Here is a 14,426-nt window from a genome sequence, read left to right as displayed (position 1 = left end):
AGCGCGGAAAAAACAGCCTGAAGTAGGTGTCTGTACTTTCCAGATAATATCCTAACTGCGCGCCTTGGTGGCGCTGACATAGCCACTCTACAGACAAATAAGGCTGTTATTGTGGATCGCTACGGAAGAGTAAGAGCAGGCTCAAAGGCCACGTGTTCTGTCCAGGAAGTGAAACAACGGTGTCGTTTTATCTGGCCTCTCTTTCACTATACCGGAACTTTCGCACTTCTGGGTCACAGCCATTGTGCTACCCGCGGCAAACAAGAAAGGGTGTCCGCGCGAGCAGCTGTGATTTGCAGCAAGCGACTGGTGGGGACACTCGTCGCAGTTCCTGGACCACCGCCCAATACAAATTAAAAAATAATTGTACACCCTGCCGGGTAGCCCTGAAAAACGCACTCCACTTGCATGGGCTGCATTCTAATCTCCTGTGGTCACCCGAGCGCCGGGGGAAGTGCGCCTCATCAGCGTGTGCACGTTCCAAGCTCACAAGCTGGAAAGACACAATTTCATTAGTTCGTAATGAATACGTGAAGTGAAAGCGGCATTCTACGTGAAAGACAAATGACTGCGAAAGCTTCGCACTATAAAAAGCTGTTGCTATAAAAATATGGACGCAATAAGTTCAACGGGCAGCTGTCTCATATCTATTGCCGTCGTTGGCTACGTTAAAAGACTTCCGATCGGAGTGGCAGCCGTTAAAATAGATAAGCGAACGGCTGCCCAACTGCTGTCCCTTTTCGCTGCCACGATCATCGCCTAGTGGTTAAGTCAAGACGCGTGAGTTCTAGCGGCCGGCCGATCTACTCCTCGCTTTCCTTCTTGAATTCCTGTATGCATACAGGCGGATAAGAGGAACGTTAAAGGTAGAAACACAGCGTGGACTTTAAGGCAGACTTGTGTTAATTATTGTTTCACAAAGTACTTTATTTCGTATGTTTTCCCATACTACTGTTTCTGCAGGCTTGAAAACGTCGGCTGACTGCGGTACTGCAAACGATGGTAAAGGGGCTTAGCGTGCAAAAGATTTCACATTCATGTCGCAAACAGTATAAAGAGTGAGGTGCCTTAAAGAGTATAGACACCTAAGTTTTGGGTGCGTGTTTTCTTGTTTGTACTGATGCGTAAGGAATTGTTATACATGAATTACCATGTATGTGGCATTCTCTTACGACCGCTAAATGGTTTATAATCGAATTTCCTTCTCGACCGTTTTCGGTTTCGGTTTCAACAGCCGACCAATGACTGTGACGCCAAAGTGTGGCTGAAAGGTCACGTGAGGAATGAAAAAACTGCAATATACTTGCTGCTGCTACATCCATTGTTATTCCGGCTCTTGAGGAAGGCTGCCTTCAGCACTGTAGTCAATTAACAGTGAAGCAATGATTGTATCGAAGTTTTCCTATGCCTCACGTCACAGCCATCGTTTGGCTGTTAAAACTGAAACAGCACGACAGAAAAATTCGATTATAAATTATTTAGCGGTCGTAGGCGAATACTACATGGTACAGAATAAAACATGCCACCAAAATTATGTGTCTATACTCCTTTAAGATTCGCAGTTGTGCGGCATCAATTGTGCTCACGCGGCATTCCCCGCGGACGGGAACTGTTGCGCAGCCTAGATGTCGATATATTCTACAACGTTAGTTGCACAGCTTGCACTCTTCAAGTTGAGCTTCAGACCACCTGAAAGCAGACCAGAAGCGCTTTCTAGCGGTCGCGCCGCGAAACACCGAGCGAGCAGGTGAGTGGCATCGACGCGTGCAGACACAAGAGAGGGATCAGAAAGAACACTATTGGATGCATGTAGTAGCTACCCAGCGAAATGAAGCAACGGTGACAGGTGCATGTGAGCCACCGTTCACGAACACCCCTTCTGAAACGGAAGCCTTCCAATGCGATCCGATGTCTCGAATGTAGAATGCCATTTTTTATGCAGAAGTTAATGTTCACATGAAGAAAGAAACGGAGGTTACTTTATTTTTCTCAACGTAATAAAGCACGACATCTTTGACTTTTACTTCAGTGAGCGTTCATTAACCCTGTCTCATGCAGTCCAAACAATTCAATTATGGCACTTCTCGAGCTAGCTGTACTCAGCCATTCTAATCACATCATCAAGTTTACTTCAATTATACAAATTTACCGCGACTAAGAACGGTGCAAAGATAGAGTGATAGAGTACCGCTGTGGGTTTTCGGGGCTGTAGAAGATTAGTTGGGAGCAGGCTGATCCCTTCCAAAACGGCAGTGTGAGACGCTATGAATAGGATACCCCTTAAAGATGTACAGTGACTATAGGACAGACGAGTCGCGTGCACGCCCTTAGCTAGTCGCTGGTAACTGCACCTTATCGCGGAATTGAATGGCATATTTCTTTGTTTCTCAAGGGCGGCTTAGCACCAAAAGAAGCTGGTCCAGAACAGTTCCTTATGTGTCGCTGTAGGGTGCTCTACGTATCACTCTGGGGATATAATAATGTCAAGTTATTCGGGGGATGTGGAGAGGCACAATGGTGCGCGGGTTTGACGTTTGTAGACGCTGGATGCCCTTGGTGTCTGCCACAAATCCCGAACTTGAAATAAAGGAGAGGACAGTCGGTAGGCTTGCCTGAGGGCACATGCAAACACTTCAAATGAGGCAGTTGAAGGGGATATAGAGTGTCCGGCATTCGAATCGCGTGAGACAAAAAAGTAACGCGCAGTATGAAGCACGCTTGAGGCAAATGAATGAGAAACGATGGGAGGCAAAAAATATACCGACTCAGAATCGCTACTACATGGAGGCGAAGAAATAGATGGCTTGCTAATAAATACAATTGTAAACTATGGAATGCAAATGTTGTGCAATGTAATTCCAAGACTGTTAAATAATCTTAACAAAGGCCATACAATGCATGAACATACTAGAAACCTTGACGTCTTGTACAGTTGATTTTATTTATGGTATATGAATTCTGATGAATGCAGTTAATGTGTATATGTGTGTGTTAAAGTGGTGTATTATGTCGACATTTTTTTACACGGCAATAGAAAATTGCCACTCTCTGGTTTGTGAAATTTGCATGTTATTACAGTATTTATAGAGTTGCCATGTGTTTTGATAATAATTGTTTACAAAATATCTAATTTCCTAATGTTTCGCGCATGTACTGTGTCTGCCCTTGTCCATATGTAACAGGGGGTGCGAGCTTGTCAAGCTGCCCGTAAGGCAGCTTTTTTCTCTCGCCCACTCATGTCCTTTCAGTACATGAAATAAATGAAATGAAATGAAATTCTAGAAAGGAAGAAGCCGATAGTAAGACAACTTCCAAACGAAAAGTACGATTCTCAGAGAATACTCAGTGGTGAAAGAAAATCCTGGATAAGCCGACGCTGGACGTTGGAAGGGAAAACTTTTTCGACAATTTTGGAGGGGAGTGGTTTACTTTTCGACGCCAGGGCTGGGTGCTTAAAGATGTGTTACTGGCAAAAATTTGCCACCACAGATGACGATTGCCCATGCTGCACTCAAGACAGAGAACGGATAGAACATTCATATACAGTGTAACACCCTCCAACCCTAAGCGCCCGATCCCACCGCAGGAATCCGCGGAGCACTAGGGTGTCGAAATACAGGACATGCTCAATTTTCACAAAGTAGAAACAAGAAAAGACGACTGGAGGATTGGTGGAGAAGGTCAAGACAGTAGTTTACAAACAGGAGGCTAATGTTTATCTATATAGGCGCTCCTCAGTTTCTAATAAGGTTTCTATGCCTGCGAAGCCACCTTTTCGAAATTTTTACTTTATAATATCGGCTAAAGCATCATTTGGTGCGATGACATTGCAAACGACAAAGCGAAAATTTGGTTTGGTTTTCTGGGGTTCAACATCCCGTAGCGACTATGGCTATGAGGGGCGCTGTAGCGGAGTTCGTATAATTTCGACCACCTGGGGCAGAGTACGCGGGCCTCCAGCACTTCGCCTCCATCGTAATGCGACCGCCAGGGCCGGGATCGAACCCGCGTCTTCCGGGTCAGTAGACGAGCACCATAACCAGTGAGTTCCACCGCGGCTGCTCAACCAAGGGAATGGCGCACCACCATGCAGAATAGACATTCATTTAATGGAAGAATTTTTCCTTACACACGTGACGCCTATGACGTCCGCCACATAATGACCCTTTGCAGCAAGTATCAAGCGCTTCCCTTGTTTCAAAACAAGCCAGATAAAGTGACTTCGGAAGAAGGCTTCTCGTTGTAGCTCTCCCATTCAGTAGATTAAGTGCTTACAAAAGGGTGTTCTGAGAGAGGGGTCACAGTCATTATCGACAAAAGACAGTGAATTGCCGGACAAATATTTAATTTTAGCGCGACAGCCGTTAATCGCCCATTCCTGGGTTTCGCGTCGCCGTCGTAATAGTAGTAGTATGTTCTAGTCGTCGGCGTAACCGGTGGTACATTACATGATCACTCTGAGGGCGGATACCATGAAAGGAGGAGGGTGCGACGTAAGTGGTGGAATGCGTAACTGGTGGGTGGTTACGAACGGAACCATCCCGAAGGTGGTTACCGTGGAAGAAGGGTATTGGGAGACGGTTAGCGCAAAAGGAAGACAGTATGGTGGATGGGTAAACAGGCATGACCGATGATTAGCTGTCGCGCAAACCAGCCGCAGGGTAGTTGCCCTAGAAGGAGCAGGAGAGTTACCATGGAAGAAGCTAATAACGAGTAGGAATATGTAACCGGAAGGTGCTTGCCATGGGAACCGTCCCGAAGGTGGTTACCGTGGAAGTAGGAGGGTGTGAGGAGTACGGAGGAATGCCCAACCAGAGTACGGTTACCGTGGAAGGTGCACGGTATGGCGTGAGCGTAAGGCGCAAGCGGACGATGGTTGCCACAGGAACCACCCCGAGGATGCCTGCCGTGGGAGGAGGAGGAAGGGTATGGGCCGCACACCTAGAACGGCAGACGGGAGAGGAGAGGTAGTCGAAAAGCAAGTATGTGCGGAAAACTAAAATGACGGCCCTATAACTGTATTACAAGTCATTGATATATCTGGTAACTATTATTATGTACCCCAACATATCGTGAAATATAAATGCCTTAACAGCTGTCGCTGAACCTTGCGTTACTCAGCGGTAACAGTCTTTATTTTCTTTTCTTCATATAACCTCATGTGGTGCGTTTCAACAATATGCACGGGTCCTGTTGCCCTGAAAAAAAAACAAAAAAAAACCGATCAGGCCGCTGTCTGAACACTAAACAGAAAGAGTGGCGCAGTGCCGTCAAATGTAGGCAGACGTTACCGTTTGTTCAGGCATAAAGACAAACCCGCGATAGGGGTAGCGGAGGTATTCTGTATCGACAGAATAGGTGACCAGTCTAGTGACCAGTCTGTTAGCCAGCTTTCGATAGCTTGTCAAACTATGGAATAACCCTGCTTTGTTCAAGGAGATATTTGACGAAGCAGAACAGGAGAAAGAAAAATTTGAGAGGATACTTCAGCTCCGCCATAAGTGCATGACGGGATAGCGTAATGGATTGATTCCCATATGTACAGAATTGTTAATTCTCTACTTTAGATTCATAGATATCACTCGTAGCTCTCATACCACTCTTGACGCAATGGTGCAGCAGTTACGCGGTGCGCAACTGCCCTGCTAAGGCAGGTGCTGCCATGGGTATGCCTTCTGCGACCCAGGTTTCTCTTCCCGAGCGGGCCAATCATTGATTTAAGTGTCACCTGTCATTGCGAGCACTTTGCTCACAATCCGGTGGGCAAGTTGTGATTACGTCGCAAGGTAACGTGACCTAGCTGGCCCGCCTGCGTCCTAGGTTGCTTCTGTGTGGATTGTGTTCGCGGATTTTTCGCTCACAGTCAACGATGCCCGATTTTGTTTGAACCGAGCTCCTTTTCACTATGGTGTTAAAAGTCCAGGTAGCCAGGTTTTTTATGGCGGTAAATAGGAGCTGACAGGCGACGCTCATCGTACGAGCCGTGCTTATCGAACGAGTCACGCTGCTTGTAAGATGCAATCGTACTAACACCCAGTCGTGTGTTTTGTTGCCTGATAAAGCTCTCTTGTTGAACTCTGGAACCTCGTCACGGCAAGGTGCCCGCATTTTTCTCCTCAGGTGGTGCGCGACGCCATCAAGGAGGCGAGCACGGGGCGGACGTGCGTCATCGTGGCGTCCAAGCTGTCCGTCATCAAGGACGTGGACCGCATCTTTGTCATGCAGCGTGGCAAGGTGGTCGAGAAGGGCTCGCATGCCGAGCTCATGCGGCGACAGGGCGTCTACCACAAGCTCTACACCGAGGAGGAGGGAGAGCCTGCCGCCGCCGAGGGAGCCACCGCAGCCGGGACCAAGGACGCCGACGTTCCCGCCGCTAGCGGACTGTCCTTCTCGCCTGCCTAGATTCGACACCCCCCCTAATTCGCCATGACGCTTTCATTTCACTACATACGTTCCCATAGAGACACTGCTTACGTGATATTGTGGTGGTTACGATGCGTGCCCTCCCGAAGACGGAACTTCACAGACTGCTACCTTCATTGATCATCGTCCATGCGCAACCGGGCAAGATGCTCAGGGGGCGCCGGGTGCTGGCGTTCCTAAGCTGCGTTCGCCGAGACTGAATGTGCAAGTGCCCTCGCCTTTCGGAGCGAAGCGCATCTTGCATACGCATATCAAACGATCGATAATTAGTGTCACCGCGCGTGAGTGCAACGCCAGAGCACTAGACGCTGGAGAAAATTTATTGACCTCTAGTCACATACACACAAGGGCTCTGGTCCTTGGAATTGCTGATACGAACATCGCTGCAGTGAAAGCATTCCTGGAAGGCCCGCCTGGATCCAAGGCCTTCGTGGGAGAGCAGCCTTAGCCAGTTATGACTAATTATGCTTTCCTCCACACAACTGCATAACTAGGCGCAATAACTGGCGCTACCCCAGCCCTTTTTGCTGCAGTGGTGATTGCAGGATGCCTGTCACTTTTTTTACATTTCCGTAGCGAAATTTTTGAACTTCTAATTCAATGCCGTAGGTATCTTATTGTGTAAATACTGTGATTTTTCTTGTTAATAGCCAGTCAAGGCGCATTGTGGTTCGCGCTTTCCTAATGACGACCTTGCTCTGACAGCTATTTCAATACAGAAAGAGACGGTACGCTTTGCTTTCCGAGGAAAACACGGCAGTACCCATTTGTCTGTTTTGCTGAACCTCATTATCTTACAGTGACCTCGCATGCCCCTATGTAATTGGCACTGAATCCTTAGTTCGTATCACAAGACAGCCCTAAAAAATTGCCGCCTTCACATACGATTTTCCGCGGCCATTCGAAATCGTGAGCTTGGGATGCCATCCTTAAAATATATTTCTTCTGCCTTACAAAGTCTTGGTACCGAACGTACCACACAGAAACGCGGGGGAAAAAATGACGACGTGCACCGCCGTTGAACGAGAACAAATTGCTGTTTAATGCAGTGCAATTGCCCGATGAGTGTCCGGGATGCCTATGGTTGCCCGGAGGCAAACTTAAACTCGCTGACGTTAGTTTCTGCGTACCTTCTCATCACTGATTTGCCGCGGAAAAGCCGTAAATCATTCACTGCTTTCAATCAAAACCGCCGCTTTATGAAACAGAGGCATTGTTCTATTTCTTGTTTCCAAAGCGTACGCCGTGGGTTCCTGCAACGACACTTTACGATTAGATGCAGCAGCTTTGCTAGCCGTGATGACCACACTATGCGTATCGCTTCTGTCACATATGCGATCTTCGATCTGCTGTCATGTCACACTGAGGTCCAGACGCTGCAGCCTGATGCAGAAACCAGCACATAGAAAGGACATGAGAGTTCCTCATTTTCGGACAACCCCACTGCCACCCAGAGAAATCATTCCGCAAGGTACGCCTGGATCCGAGCCTACGTGGGAGATCAGTCTTAGCCAATTAATACTAATACTGTAGTGTAAATAAATACATTTAAAAAGTGTCCCGGCTCGTGCCACTAAATGTAACTGGATGAATCCAGTTAGAAGTAGAAAACTGAAGTACCCATTGGTAATGTAGGAGCCGGAGCCATTGGAAGGGCCTTAGAAAAAGGGGAGAGGAAAAACACTTGTGAGCAAAGATAAGGAGGGAGACCGCCAGAGGTTGAGCCCTTAGTCCAGGACCGCATTTGCCGTATTTGTTTGGGTAGCCCGGTCGATGAGGTCCCGCTGGTCATCCAGGGCTGGGCTATACACGACGGCTCGCCACTAGGACTTGAAGGTTGTGGTATGGAAGGAGGATTGAGGTATTTTCATGTCTAATGGTAGAGGGTTGCATGCGTGCAACAATTCATTCAATTGTACCCTTAAAGGCCCTTTTCGGGCATTACATAAGGGGGGGGGGGGGACAGTTGAAATACAAAGTAAAGAGAATAACAATGTTAATACAGTAAAATAGAACTCAATGCAATGCAAAAAAGAAAAAAAAACAAAAAAAACGAATATACTGTGAAATATCAAGATGTTCAATCAATACATGGGGGCGGATAGGCTAAAGGAGGTAACAGTAACAAGAAAAATAAATGGTAAAAATCAACGCATGAGGTTGATTTTTCATTTGCTGTAATGTTCAATTAGTGCGCCTCCAAATTTAGTAGCTTCACGCTTGTTTACAATGTGGTCTGGTGACTGGTTCCACTTTTCTATTGCTGTAGGTAGAAATTATTTATTTAAGGCTATTGTAGAAATATGTAAACGCTGAACACTCAGGGAATTGAAGAGGCGACGCGATGTTTTGATGGGAGGTAGGAGTAATGAGTCGCGGAGGGAAGGAAAGTTTAAGAACGCCATCAAGACCATTATTGTTTAACTGTCATGCCCATCCCTCATGTAATGCTCCATACCAGGGGCCTTTGAGGTTAAAAAAAAAAGTTGTAATACAATTTATGAAAAAGGCGAAGTCGTGAGATTTTTCGACGGTTCTCAAGTGGTAGAAGGTTGAGTGTTGATTTAATCCTGGTGATGCTTTAGTATCTATCATAATTTGAGGTGATGTAACGTGCTGCGCGGTTCTAAATAGCTTCAAGGGTGTTAAGTACGCTTGATGAGGGTTCCATATAGAAGATGCATATTCAAGTCTACTACGGATGAAGGTTTCATATGCTAATTTACGGACAGAAGGAGGAGCCAGTATAACTATCGTCTGATGAAGCCGAGTGATTTGGATGAATTGGCTGCTAATTTCAAGATATGTTCGGACCTGGTTAAATTGCTGGAAATGGTGACTCCGAGGTATCGGTAGGATTGCACGTTTGTTAATGTGTTTGAAAGCAATGAATAAGCGTAAGTGAGGTTGGAATGTTTGCGAGATACTTGCATGTATTGGCATTTTGAGACGTTTAGCGACATAAGCCACTCAGAGCACCATCGTTCAGTTATGTTCAAGTCGTTCTGGAGTAATAATTGGTGCCTGTTAGTAGCAATGCGGCGATAAAGAATGCAATCATCTGCAAAAATGCGAATTGTGGAAGAAATACCAGATGGAAGATCATTAATGAAGATGAGAAAAAGAAGACGGCCAAGGACGGACCCTTGTGGTGCACCAGACAGCACTTTAGTAGGACCTGAACAATGATTATCAATTACCGTGTACTGAGAAGGTTCTATTAAAAAACAGTGTATCCATGCTAAAATTAGAGTGTCAATAGACAGACCGGAAAGTTTAGACATAAAACGATGGTGGGGTACGCGATCGAAAGCCTTAGAAAAGTCTAAAAAAATGATGTCAGTTTGGAATGAAGAGTCCAGGTTTAAGTGAAGATCAGTAATCAATTCAAAAAGCTGAGTTTCGCAGGAGAGACCGGAGCGGAAACCATGCTGTTTAGTGAAAAAGAAAGAGTTATGATCGAAATGCGATGCGACTTGAGTATATTATGTGGTCCAGAAGTTTACAGGCAATGCATGTCAAGGAAATGGGGCGATAATTGGGTGGGTCTGATCGGTTACCAGCCTTAAACACCGGCACAACTTTACTTATTTTCCAATCTTTAGGTAGTTCACCCGTTGATATAGACTGTTCAAAGATTACTTTCAGGAATTGACTTGAAATGTCCTTAGTAGTTTTAAGTAATTTCGCGGGTATTCCATCAGGCCCAGGTGCGCTCGATGTTTTAAGATTGTCAATTATTTTTGTTATACCATCTGTTGTAATGCAAACTGGGGGCATCTGAGAAAATTTTGAATCTGGGAATGGTGGCATGTTCAAGGGAGGTTCGTGGATGAAAACTGATGAAAAATATGAATTCATGACGTCTGAACGGTGTTCAGTGGGAACAGATGATTCAACTTGGTTGATGATCAATCTTGGTTTGTGAACGACTGGTGCTTGGCGTCAGTAAGGTTTAAAATTTCTTCGGGTTTGTGTGAATAATATTCATCAGGTCCTGGTGGAAGAATTTTTTTAGTGCTCCGTAACAAACCTGTATATTGGTGAAGACATGTAAAGTATTTTTTCCCATTTTGAAGGAAAATTAGAATTATTTGCCTCACCGTAAAGGCGTTTTTTTCTTTGTGATAGTCTTCTTAGCGCGCTAGTGTACCACGGTCTTCGAGCATCCCCACGTATACGAATGAGGGGAACGTACGCGTCAACGAGTGATAATAGTTTGTGTTTATAAAGTAGCCAGTTTTCATCCACTGTTCGACTACATGGCGATAATCAGAAGTCCGAAAAAAACAGACTCAGCTCGATGTTGATCTTAGCGAAATCGGCTTTCTTGTAACTGCGAATGTATTTTATGGAAGGTTCACTGACGGGAGTTGAAATCGAGAGATCGAAAAGCAACATTTCATGATAACTGAGGAAATCAACACATGACAATGACTGGATGAATTCGGGATCTAGGGCAAAGATAAGGCCAAGAATGTTTTTGTCACGGGTTGCTGTTTTAACTTTTGGGTAAGGTTAAACGAGAGAGTCATGTCAAGAAATTCGTTCGACTGATGAGAAGGTGCATGCAGGTTATTCCAGTCAATGTCTGGGAAATTGAAATCTCCACAAACCACGTGTTCAGCGTTTGGAAAGAGAGAATGCAAGTTCAAAAGGACACTGTTAAGCTCGTCAACAAAAGAGAGATCACAATCAGGCGCGCGGTAGCAAGCAATAATAATGACTGTAATTGACGGTAGGGATATTCGGACACACATTATTTCGTGGCTGCAATTAAGTTTGACAGGAAATGAGGGTATACTATATTTTATGAAAACAAGCACTTCGCTTCCCCTGCGCCCCTCCCTGTCAAGCCTATGAATGGTGAACACTTTGTCATCATGAAGTAGCTGGCGGTTTTCGATGTCGGAACTTAGCCATGATTCAGTAAAAATGGCGATGTCGGTGTTATCATGCAGGAGGGATTCTACGCCTTCTCTTTTAGATAAATAACTGTGGATGTTTGCGAGCACAACTGCCATGGTCTTATAAGCAGGTTTTTCTATTCAGACCTGTTGAATAGGGAGGACGACGGGGAAGCGCAGGCGTAGCCGCCGGCGACAACCGCTATGTCTTGGTCTCTAAAACGCAATCAGACTCGGCATCGTAGAAAAACTGCTTTTCGTCCATGAGAAGTTTATCGAAGCGGATCTTGTACTTTCCGCCATGCTCCTGAGCAAAATTGTACAGATTTTGACGGGCTAACCGGACACGTGCTGAGTAGACCTCTCGAATTGAGTAGGCTGAATTTTTTAGCTTTGGGGTAGCGGACAAAATCTTTATCTTATCTTTATCTGTCTTATCTTTAAAGTTAGCAAATGCGGCAATAATGGGGCGGTTCTTTCCGGGTTTGAAACGGCCAAGTCTGTGAGCGCGTTCAATCGCATTCTCACTGATAGTTATGTCTAGTTCCTTTGAGCAGACAGAGATTACAATGCGATTCAGATTGTGTCCATGCTTCGTCACTGGCATCAGGAATTCCAAAGAACAGCAGGTTTGATCGGCGAAGACGGTTTTCCACGTCATCGCATTAGTCGTTTAGCCGTTCAACTTGCGCTGTCGGTTTTTCTACATAATCTGAGCCTACATTGCTTGACTTCTGATTTTCTGCTTTTTCCAATGCGTTTACCCGCAAAGAAAGGCTGCTCACAAGGTTCTCGATGTTTGTCTGAGCTGAACGGATAAGTGTAATTTCTGAGAGTACGGAATTTTGTGCGGCTTCTAATAAGGCTATCGCCTCAGAAATTGATTCAAGTGAGACACCTCCGCCATTTTCGTCGGGTCCGGGATTTTCGTTGGGTCCGACATCACCAGTCACGATAAGCCGTAAGTAGACAGAACAGGCGTTGAGCGAAGTCCAACATACATAGCGTAATAGACGACGGCAAAAATCACTCGTGTCGGGGGGCACGACACTGCGAAAAAGAAAGGATCACTAGTGCGAACGCAAGCAGGGTGCGGAAAGTAACCGACCTGCTTTGCAAAAAGCATGTTTATAACCGTATCCTCTGTGGCGTCGTGCCCCAACTGATTGCAAGGAGTCGGTGGATTTCTAGTAGACGAGTAACGCGTCCCGCGCATACATCGGGGTTCGGTTGCCAGACAGGTGGTTGGCAGAGTGCTGCAAATGGCGGGCGAGAAGTGGCCTCAGCTGCCGGATAATTCTTTGCCCGTAGGTTCCAAGCAGATCCGTTGCTGTGGTCAGCCGGGAAATCGCTGTCACTGGCGTTGAAAATGAACGTTATGCTCCATAGCATCGCTATTGTGGGGTAGCGTGCGCCAGAGCGCAAGGTTGGGAAAGTGTTAGTCTGGATTTGGCGCTAGGAGGTCGCCGCCTCTTTTTTTGTAGGTTCTGCGGGACTCCTTTTTTTTCCGGCGGGAAAAAAAAAACTCATCGGCAGGTGTTTCTACCGATGCATGCAAAAGGGGCAGTTCCAGAGTACGTGTCTAGTGTCCGCCTCGCAGACAGGAGCGGGACAGAAACGGCGGGAGCAACGCACTTCTTCGGTACGCTGCTCATAAAGCAAAACGTATCTGATTGACAGATTTCTCCAATTTATAAAGATTAAACTAAAAATGCAATTTGGAAGCATTTGTAATGCGCGAATATGTTTAGGGCAGAAAAAATTTCAGGCAGGAGAATGATGGAACAACACAAGAGGATGACTTTCAAGAATTATTTGGAAACATTTCCCTTACAGTCGATAAGCACTGTTCAAGAAAACCATAGATTCCAAGTAGCAAAACACTTTGAAAATAGTGCCAGATAAATGGTAAGAGGAGCAAACTGATCTGTCCACAAGTGGAAGTTGTCATTAACAAAACAAGTGACTTTACACCTGCTCCTACTGCTCGTCGCATTTATAGAGCCTTTGTTTTATGGCAAGCTCTGTGCCGAAACAAATCGTGCTAAATTAGCTCTTGTGTCATGTCAACCTGCTCATTTTTCATTAAGAGCTTTTTTTTATGCTGCAGACAACCAGAGAGGTTCTGATAGGTTCATGTGTGGCGTTATGTGGGCACAATTGCAAGTCGTGATAAGTATGCCTTTTGAACTTGGCACTAGGAATGTTCGGGATGTTTTCATGTCAAACGTGATCTCGCGGCCCAAGTTCTTGCCATTGAGTGAGTGCAACAACTTTGTCTCTCTCTGGACGTGTATGATTGGATTTTAAGCAAGCTTGTCATGTGACGTAGGTAGCCATGCAAGTCGCTGTATTTTGCCTTTGTTGCTTTGTCTGCAGTTTTCCTCACTAGTCTAGCAAGTTACCTGCAGTCACACTTTTACATTCATCCTGTTTACAGAAAATTTGTTGGAATAAGTATGGCGGTACAAGTCTTGGTTATGCAACTAGACGTATACCAAAGGAAATGTCGGTTGAGACGGCAAACCACTTCGGTTGGCAAAGTGTCTAAGGGAAGCCACATTTCAAAAGTGCAGCCTGCTATCAAGTAAAGTTTAATGTAAACACATGCATGCTATGGATTTTTTTATTCAGAGATGGAACCATTCAGTTATGCCCAGTGTAGTGAACATTGCGTGGCCCGGCCAGAAAAGCAGTTAGGCAAACGGCTCTTATCGATCTATGGGCCTTGGTTTCTAGCTATTGGTGCCTATAGCGTGTCAATGACTAATATTTACACTCCCGAAGCAAACAGTGGTAATTCTTTTTTATTATTCATATTTGCAGTATTATAGTCAAGGAACACATTGTTTTTATCTTTTTATACTACCTTGTTAATGGCTGCTGTTCACAAAGGTACATGACATTCCCAAGAATTCTTTACGACAATAGCACAGCAGAGAACAGAAATGCTACAATTGTTTTGAAAGTACAGCACACAGTAAGAGAAAAAAGGAATAGGGCAGTTCGATTTAAAAAAAACGAAAAGCATGAATGGTTTGACTTCTAAGCGCAGCACGTGACACAAGCTTGTTTTTAAAGCAGACTGAGTTCCTT

The sequence above is a fragment of the Amblyomma mixtum genome, chromosome 5 (genome assembly GCF_055824585.1).
Source record: "Amblyomma mixtum isolate Tamu chromosome 5, ASM5582458v1, whole genome shotgun sequence".
NCBI classification, from domain to species: domain Eukaryota; kingdom Metazoa; phylum Arthropoda; class Arachnida; order Ixodida; family Ixodidae; genus Amblyomma; species Amblyomma mixtum.
The sequence above is the reverse complement of the archived record's forward strand: the minus strand, read 5'-3'. Positions refer to the sequence as shown.